Genomic DNA, 8,201 nt, shown 5'->3' with positions numbered 1-8,201 from the left:
TTTTCCCTGGTTTATTCTGACGCGGCGGCCATTTTGGAACTGGGCACAGCAGCATCAAAAGTCACTTCTGAGCATGCTCTGCCCAGTCCCAAAATGGTCGCCGTGCTACTTCCGGTATGCTAATTTCAGTCCGATCCCTTATTTTTCAGAGAGGAACTTGGCAGGTATGCACATCAGACGTTCGGCTTCCAAAAAATGTTCGCAAACCGGAACACTCACTTCCAGGTTTGCGGCATTCGGGAGCCAAAACGTTCAACTCGCAAGGCGTTGGGGATCCAAGGTACGACTATATATAGGAAAGGTGTACTGTCCCCTAAATAACTTAAGAGCAACAGTATTTTTCCAACTTTCTAACAAAACAAAGCAAAATCTGACATGGAGAATAAAGGAAGTATGTAGAATGCCTTCCGTCCAGAGTAAATGGGTCCCTCCAGTGAGATCAACAGGCAATAACAACAACAAAGTGCAGGAGAAAGATATGAACAGCATCAGCAACTATGCCTCTCTCCTGTCGGTGTGGGGTTTTTCTCCGGCTCCATTCCCACATCTATCCATCATTCATCCAAATATTGCCCAGCACCTTTGGACGGAGGTACAGTCCTCCTTGTCTGTCTGTTCCAAGACAGTGGGTCCCACTGGAATGACAAGCGAGAATCTTCCAGAGCCAAAGCACAAATGCTTGGCTGGCTTTGAGCTGAGCCGTCCCACTGGGGATCCAGGAGAAGCAGTGAAGGATGGAGCCCAGCCAAGCGCAGACAGACCATGAGAGCCTCCTCAAACCAGACACTGGCTAGCCAAGAGGAGGAGGAAGTACGGGGAGGAAAGAGCAGGGCTGTGAGCCAAGTCTGCACGAACATGGCCTGGTTCTTGGCCCTGCTGTACACGACACAAACCTTTCCTAATGTGTTAACCCTCCAGCTTAGCCGCTTCCAAGTTATTTACCCCCCCCCCTGCCCCAGCAAATGACACCAGGTGACAGGGCAGTTCTGGTTCTCCTCATCCCAGCAGGTCGTTTTGAACACACACACACAATCACACCCCATAGACTCTGTTTCTTACATCCATTAAAGATTTCCTGCCCTACTCCTTTGAGAAGATCGATTACTGAGGGGTGGGGGGGACTCGTCTCGAGACTCTGATCGATTGAGTAAAAGATCTGGCTTTAAACTGTCAAATTTGCCTTTTCCCACTTGGGGGTCTGATTGTGTGTGTGTGTGTGTGTGTGTGTGTGAGACCAGCGTTCAAGAAGCGCAAGCATTGCAAAGCTCTCTTTTGCTCAGGATGAATCTCAAACGCCGGTACCCTGAAGAATCCTGTGCCTGACTCTGCCCATGCCCACTTACCTGTCATCTGAGCTAAGGACCATTAATAGACCCCCAGGTACGCAGAAGGCAATTAGCTAAGGATGCTCGGCTTAGCTTTCTTCCACTCTCAACCTCTCATTTCTATGCATTCAACTTTGCGCGATCAGCCTAAGCCCTTCATTCCAACTCCCTGTTTGTGTGTTGTCATAGAAATATATTGCTGGCATTTCCCCATTGCCATGAGATAAATACCTGACAGGTAAACAGGCAGGTGATGGGGCTGTCAGACAGACTTTGGGGTGGGAAGGAGGGACATTTCGAGTCTAGAGATTGGGGGAAGGAGGGGGGAGGATTCTTTGACTGAAGTGTTGCCATTTGCCAAGCACAGGGCTCTTTGAAATGCCTGCTATTTAAAGAGGCAGTCTTTATTTCACAGTGCAAGCCTAGGCTGGTTTACTCAGGAGTAAGTTCCGCTTTGTTCAATGTGAATTACTCACTGGTAAGCGTGTTTAGTATTGTAGCCTTAAAAGGCTTCTCCTTATTCCTGAACATTACAAAACAAACACTACAGTGTATCTCTTATTCTTGAAAAGCTGGTTAGGTAACCCCAACAAAGTGCCTAATAGAATAACAGCAAACACACAGACAAGTCTATATGAACACACATGCTTAAAAATCTCACACTATCTATAAATATGAATTAATATTTGAATTAATTCCAACAATGAAAACGTTTTATCACAGTGTTGACATGCGTACTACAAATGAAATATGTGCACAACAGCATGAACAAATAAGCAAAGCAGTCATGTGCATATACATGTACATTAGGGACACGGGTGACGCTGTGGTCTAAACCAATGAGCCTCTTGGGCTTGCCCATCAGAAGGTCGGCGGTTCAAATCCCTACGACGGGTTGAGCTCCCATTGCTCTGTCCCAGCTCCTGCCAACCTAGCAGTTCGAAAACATACCAATGCAGGTAGATAAATAGGTACCACTGTGGCGGGAAAGTAAACGCGTTTCCGTGCGCTCTGGCTTCTGTCATGGTGTCCCATTGTGCCAGAAGCGGTTTAATCACATGACCCGGAAAGCTGTCTGTGGACGAACACCGGCTCCCTTGTCCTGAAAGCGAGATGAGTGCTGCAACCCCATAGTCGCCTTTGAGTGGACTTAGCCATCCAGGGGTCCTTTACCGTTTTTACCTTTTTACACATGTACAAATACACACAAATGCACATCTAAAGTATGTGCACTTGCCTGTGCAGCATGCCTACAAATAGACATGCAGAAAAGCACATGTGCATGTAGACATTTCTAAATGCGCACAAATGCATGAAAATAAGTGTGCATAGCTACGGCATATGTATAGGTATAAGTAATCCCATGCATGCAGAGATATGTGTATTATTTAATTACATGCCCCACCTTTCTTCCAAGCGGCTCAGGGGGGCACATATGATTCTCCCCCTGACCATTTGAGCCTCACAGCAACCCAGTGAGATAGGCTGGACTGAGACACCATGACTGGCCCAAGGTCACAAGCATACATACAAGTAGATGCAGCATACAGTAATGTGGAGAAATGCACGCACACAGATTTACTCACAGAAACCACAGCCGTACCTGCACACAACTCTTTTTCTCAGGATACGTGATGCTAGTTCTGCGGCTACTTTAATATTATAAAGGTAAAGGTAAAGGGACCCCTGACCATTAGGTCCAGTCGTGACCGACTCTGGGGTTGCGCGCTCATCTCGCATTATTGGCCAAGGGAGCCGGTGTATAGCTTCCAGGTCATGTGGCCAGCATGACAAAGCCGCTTCTGGCAAACCAGAGCAGCACATGGAAACACCGTTTACCTTCCCGCTGTAGCGGTTCCTATTTATCTACTTGCATTTTGACGTGCTTTCGAACTGCTAGGTTGGTAGGAGCTGGGACCGAGCAACGGGAGCTCACCCCGTCACAGGGATTCGAACCGCCGACCTTCTGATCAGCAAGCCCTAGGCTCAGTGGTATAACAAAGGGGGTGTGCACAAGATGGAGTCTCCCCAAAGAGTTGCAGACTCACTAGATCTAGCTTCTAAATTTGGGAGCGTTTGGATTTGCTGGTGTGCACTGAAGGAATTAGAACTAATATCGCTATATGCAAAGGATGCTGAAGCCCAGCACATGAAGGGTTTAGAACCCTTCCCTGCTCCTCCATCCTCTCTAGCAGGGCAGGTTATGTCCTTCATCCCATTTCCCTGCTTGCAAGTTGTCACGGAAACAAAGACAACAAAGGCGCTGGCGTTTATGTGCTGCCAAGAGACAGGTACCTGACAGGCAATTGGGCAAGTGATGGGGCTGTCAGGCAGGCAGCTATAGGGACGGCAGGGAGGTCAGGATTGGCCCATGCAGCCCAGCACACAAAGAAACTCAAGAGGAGTTACTGACAGAGTGAGGTAGTCTACCGCAGGCAAAGAATAAAAGAAGGACAAACACACATACACAAACCAATCTCTTGCCTGAGGCGGATGAGAGGCCCACCGTAGAGGAAATTTATTGTCTCTCACTCAACTCCAATGGCAAGGGGTTCCACAGTATGATACAGCTGTTCTTGTGTTTCTCAGGTTCCAGCTCAGGTTAAAAAAGGTAAAGGACCCCTGAACGGTTTGGTCCAGTCAAAGGTGACAATGGGGTTGCTGCGCTCATCTCACTTTCAGGCCGAGGGAGCCAGCGTTTGTCCACAGACAGCTTTCCAGGTCATGTGGCCAGCATGACTAAACCGCTATTTATCTACTTGGACTGGCGTGCTTTCGAACTGCTAGGTTGGCAAGAGCTGGGGTAGAGCAACGGGAGCTCACTCCGTCGCGGGGATTCGAACCGCCGACCTTCTGATTGGCAAGTCCAAGAGGTTCAGTGGTTTAGAACACAGCGCCACCCATGTCCCAGCTTAGATCCAGTTGTTAATTGGTTAAGATTAGGAAAATATTGTATATGATCCCTGATCAATTGAGTAAAGGTTATCTTTTCTCATCTTTGATTTGGAGCAAAACAGTCCTGTTGTTTTTCACTCTGTTCAACCTCTAGGCTTGACTAGAAACGGACTTGACAAATGTTGCATGAAGCAAAAATCTGTCTTTAGCTTGTTACACTGCATAATCACTGGGCTACATGATCTCTCTTCGCCCCTCAGACACAGCTCATGGCATGGGATCAGGTATTTGCATATACAGAATGGGAATAAGACAATGAAGATTGTCTTATTCCCATTCTGTATATGCAAATACCTTCCAGTCTCCATTGGTCCGTCCTGGGGTACCAGCCCACAAATTGCATAAGATCTAGGAAGACAGCCAAAACCTGGTTGCATCAGTGAAAGTTAACCTACTTTGAGAAATCGATGCCATTCCTTGCATCCTGAAGGCTTTCCAGACTCTCTCCCCAATAAACACTTAGCGGCACAAATCCCAGCAGCATTTAAGGCTTTTGTTTTATTTACTTACATCATCTATATACAACCGAATTAATAATGTCTTCTGGGCAGCTAACAGTAAAAAAGTTTTTTTAAAACCATAAAAATAAACAAGAATGCCTAAAAATCAAGCACAATAAAAAACCAATCACAGTACAATACTAAATTAATAAAGCAAGATAAAATCAAGATGCAAAGGCCAATAGCAGACCAAATATCAAAAGAGTTTGAACAATCAAGCTATATTTATTTAGAAAGCAAAACAAGCAAATAATAATATTTTATTTATTTATTTATATTAAACTTATTAGTCACCTCTGTTTGCCAATGCAACGTACAACAAGTAAATCGCATACAGTGGTACCTCTACTTACGAATTTAATGTGTTCCGAACACACATTTGTAAGTCGAAAAAATTTGTAAGTCGAATCCCATAGGAATGCATTGGGAGAAAAAAATCGTAAGTCGAAGCAACCCTATCTAAAAAATCGTAAGTAGAAAAAATCCTATCTAAACCGCATCCAAGATGGCGGCGGAGCTCCATTTGTAAGTAGAAAAATTCGTAAGTAGAGTTATTTGTAAGTAGAGGTACCACTGTACTTTAAAACTGCCATAAAACAAAGCAGAGAAAAACCCAAAGCACCTTCATATTTTTAAAAGGCAAGATTAAAGCATCCTATCCACTAAAGGAGGCCACAGATAATTAAAAGTCAACATCCTGGTGGGAGATATTTCCCCCCTGGTGTCTAAAGATATGTAATGATGGCACCAGGCGAGCCTCCCTGGGGAGAGCATTCCACAAGCAGGGAGGCACCACTGAAAATGCCCATTCGCATGTTGCCACCCTCCAGACCTGCCATGGTGGGAGTACATGTAGATTGGCCTCAGATGACACTCGCAGGGTCTGGGTTGGTTCATATGGGGAGAGGCAGTCCTTGAGGTACTGGGGTCCTGAGCCACGTACGGCTTTGTAGATCAAAACCATCACTTTAAATTGAGCCCAGAAACTAATACTGTCAACCGCCCAGCGGTCCTTGAATGAATGAATGAATGAATGAATGAATGAATGAACAAATAGTAACAGTGCAGTCAGGCCACGACTGGTCGCTGAATTCTGTACCAGTTGCAGTTTCTGAACCATCTTCAAAGGCAGACACACATATAATGCATGGTGGTAATCTAACCTAGAGGTTACCAGACCACAGAGAACAGAAGTTGGACTAGCCCTATCCAGAAAGGAGTGTAGCTGGGCCATTAGCAGAAGCTGATGGAAGTCACTCCATCCCACCATGGCCTCCTGAGTATCAAGTGACAGTGATGGATCAAAAAGTACCCCCAAGCTATGTACCTGCCTCTTCCGAGGGGGTGTAACTGAGTATTGTGCAGAGTTTGGGGCTGGACAAGCGATATCTGGGCTTCAATCTCCATTCAGCTATGATAGACAGCAGGCAGGAAAGTGACCTTGGGCTAATCACTCCCTCGGTTTAACCAACCTCACAGGGATGTTGTGAAGAGAAAAGGAGAGGAGGTGAAGCCACATAAGGTAAAGGACCCCTGGACGGTTAAGACCAGTCAAAGGTGACTATGGGGTTGCGGCGATCATCTCGCTTTCAGGCCAAGGGAGCTGGCGTTTGTCCACAGACAGCTTTCTGGGGCATGTGGCCAGAATGACTAAACCACTTCTGGTACAACAGAACACTATGATGGAAACCAGAGCACACAAAGACGCCGTTTACCTTCCTGCCACAGCGGTACCTATTTATCTACTTGCGCTGGCGTGCTTTCAAACTGCTAGGTTGGCAGGAGCTGGGACAGAGCAATGGGAGCTCACTCCATCGTGGGGATTCGAACTGCCCACCTTCCGGTTGGCAAGCCCAAGAGGCTCAGTGGTTTAGACCACAGCGTCACCCACGTCACATTATACCTCCTTGAGAAAATGTAAATGCGTGCTGGATAAACACGGAACTTTAGCTTAGCTGTCAGTGTCAGGAAGTTAACCAGGGCCCAAAACTTTGCTTTTCCATCCACATCCCGAAAGAATCAGAGCCTCTCTTCTGACATCAAAATGACATGTAGGTCATGAGGTGGCAATCAATATATTCTCAAAACATCAGCTGGATAGCTCAGTTGGTTAGAGCATGGTGCTGATAACACCAAGGTTGCAGGTTCAATCCCTCTATGGGACAGCTGCACATTCCTGCATTGCAGGGGGTTGGACTCAGGGTCCCTTCCAACTCTACAATTCTGTGATTCTTTGATCTCTTATTAAACATCTTATTAAACATGCACACACAGATATAGATATATGAGGAAACTGCATGTGTGAAGGGGTTGTGGCATGATAGCCCATTCCAGTTTCGCCAGTCCCAATCCCACTTTCCCTGGGATTCTCTTTTTTATTAATAGTAATTTTTATTTCCCCTGGGATTCTCAGAGTAGCATGCCTAATTTCCTAATCGCACAACCCTGTGAATTTGCAGATGTAGGCACTAATAAAGAAGACCTAAAGGCATCTGTGTAAACTTTTTTCTTTTTTCCAGCAGGGTGTGGTTGCCTTGTCCACAGATCAAAAGGACGGCTCTAAGCCATCAGGAAAAGAGCCATCAATTAGGCAATTAGGGACTTTCAAGTGAAGAATAATTGAGAGGCTGGAAGACTCTGTCTCAGAAGGCCTTTGAAGTACACTGTGTAATTTGCATGAGACAAGGAAGGGTAGAACAAAAATTCCAAGGTTGGCTTTTAGATTCAGACTAACAGATGGTCTTTGCAGAAATATAAAGTACTGTATGGTGTTTCTTGAGAGTAGAAAGAGATAAGAATACAATACAAAAGGGGGGGAAATCATTTGTATGGCATACACTGTAATGGGGGCGTATTTGTATCTTTTTGTATGTGCAGCTGTTTATATTGTACATAAATTATTTTCTTCATCAGAATGTCAACCTGAGTGTCACTCAAGGTCCAAAAATAAGGCAGATTCTTGTTCAATGTGCTCAAACCCGTCCAATGTCCTGAATTTCTCCGTTCAGCACTGCAGCAATGGACCAAGCAATGGACACACCAGCCAGGAATCTGACCAAGTGTAGGATCTGAACCGAGCTCACGGGTTTGCTGGTCTGGTGCTCAGCACCAAAGCAGTGGTTGAGGGCAATGAGCAGGTGGAGAGTCACTGAAATGGTTCCATTTACTCCTGCCCTGACCATCATCTGCATAAAAGGGTTCCTGAATCATGTGGCTTGGTTCTTTGGACTGAACCACTAGGATCTCTATGCAAATATCATGCCATTTCCCTGCCCTTTGATCTTAGTTTTGCCTCACTCGCTTTCTTCGGCTGTTTGCTTGCTCTCATCTTCCTGATTTGACCAACGCTTGTGGGCTGTTAGAAATTTTTGGTTACCTACTTCGTAGGGCAATTGTTAGGCTTGTAGCGTGGTTCTCATTG

Source organism: Zootoca vivipara, chromosome 2 (genome assembly GCF_963506605.1).
Source record: "Zootoca vivipara chromosome 2, rZooViv1.1, whole genome shotgun sequence".
Classification (NCBI taxonomy): Eukaryota; Metazoa; Chordata; class Lepidosauria; order Squamata; family Lacertidae; genus Zootoca; species Zootoca vivipara.
The sequence above is the reverse complement of the archived record's forward strand: the minus strand, read 5'-3'. Positions refer to the sequence as shown.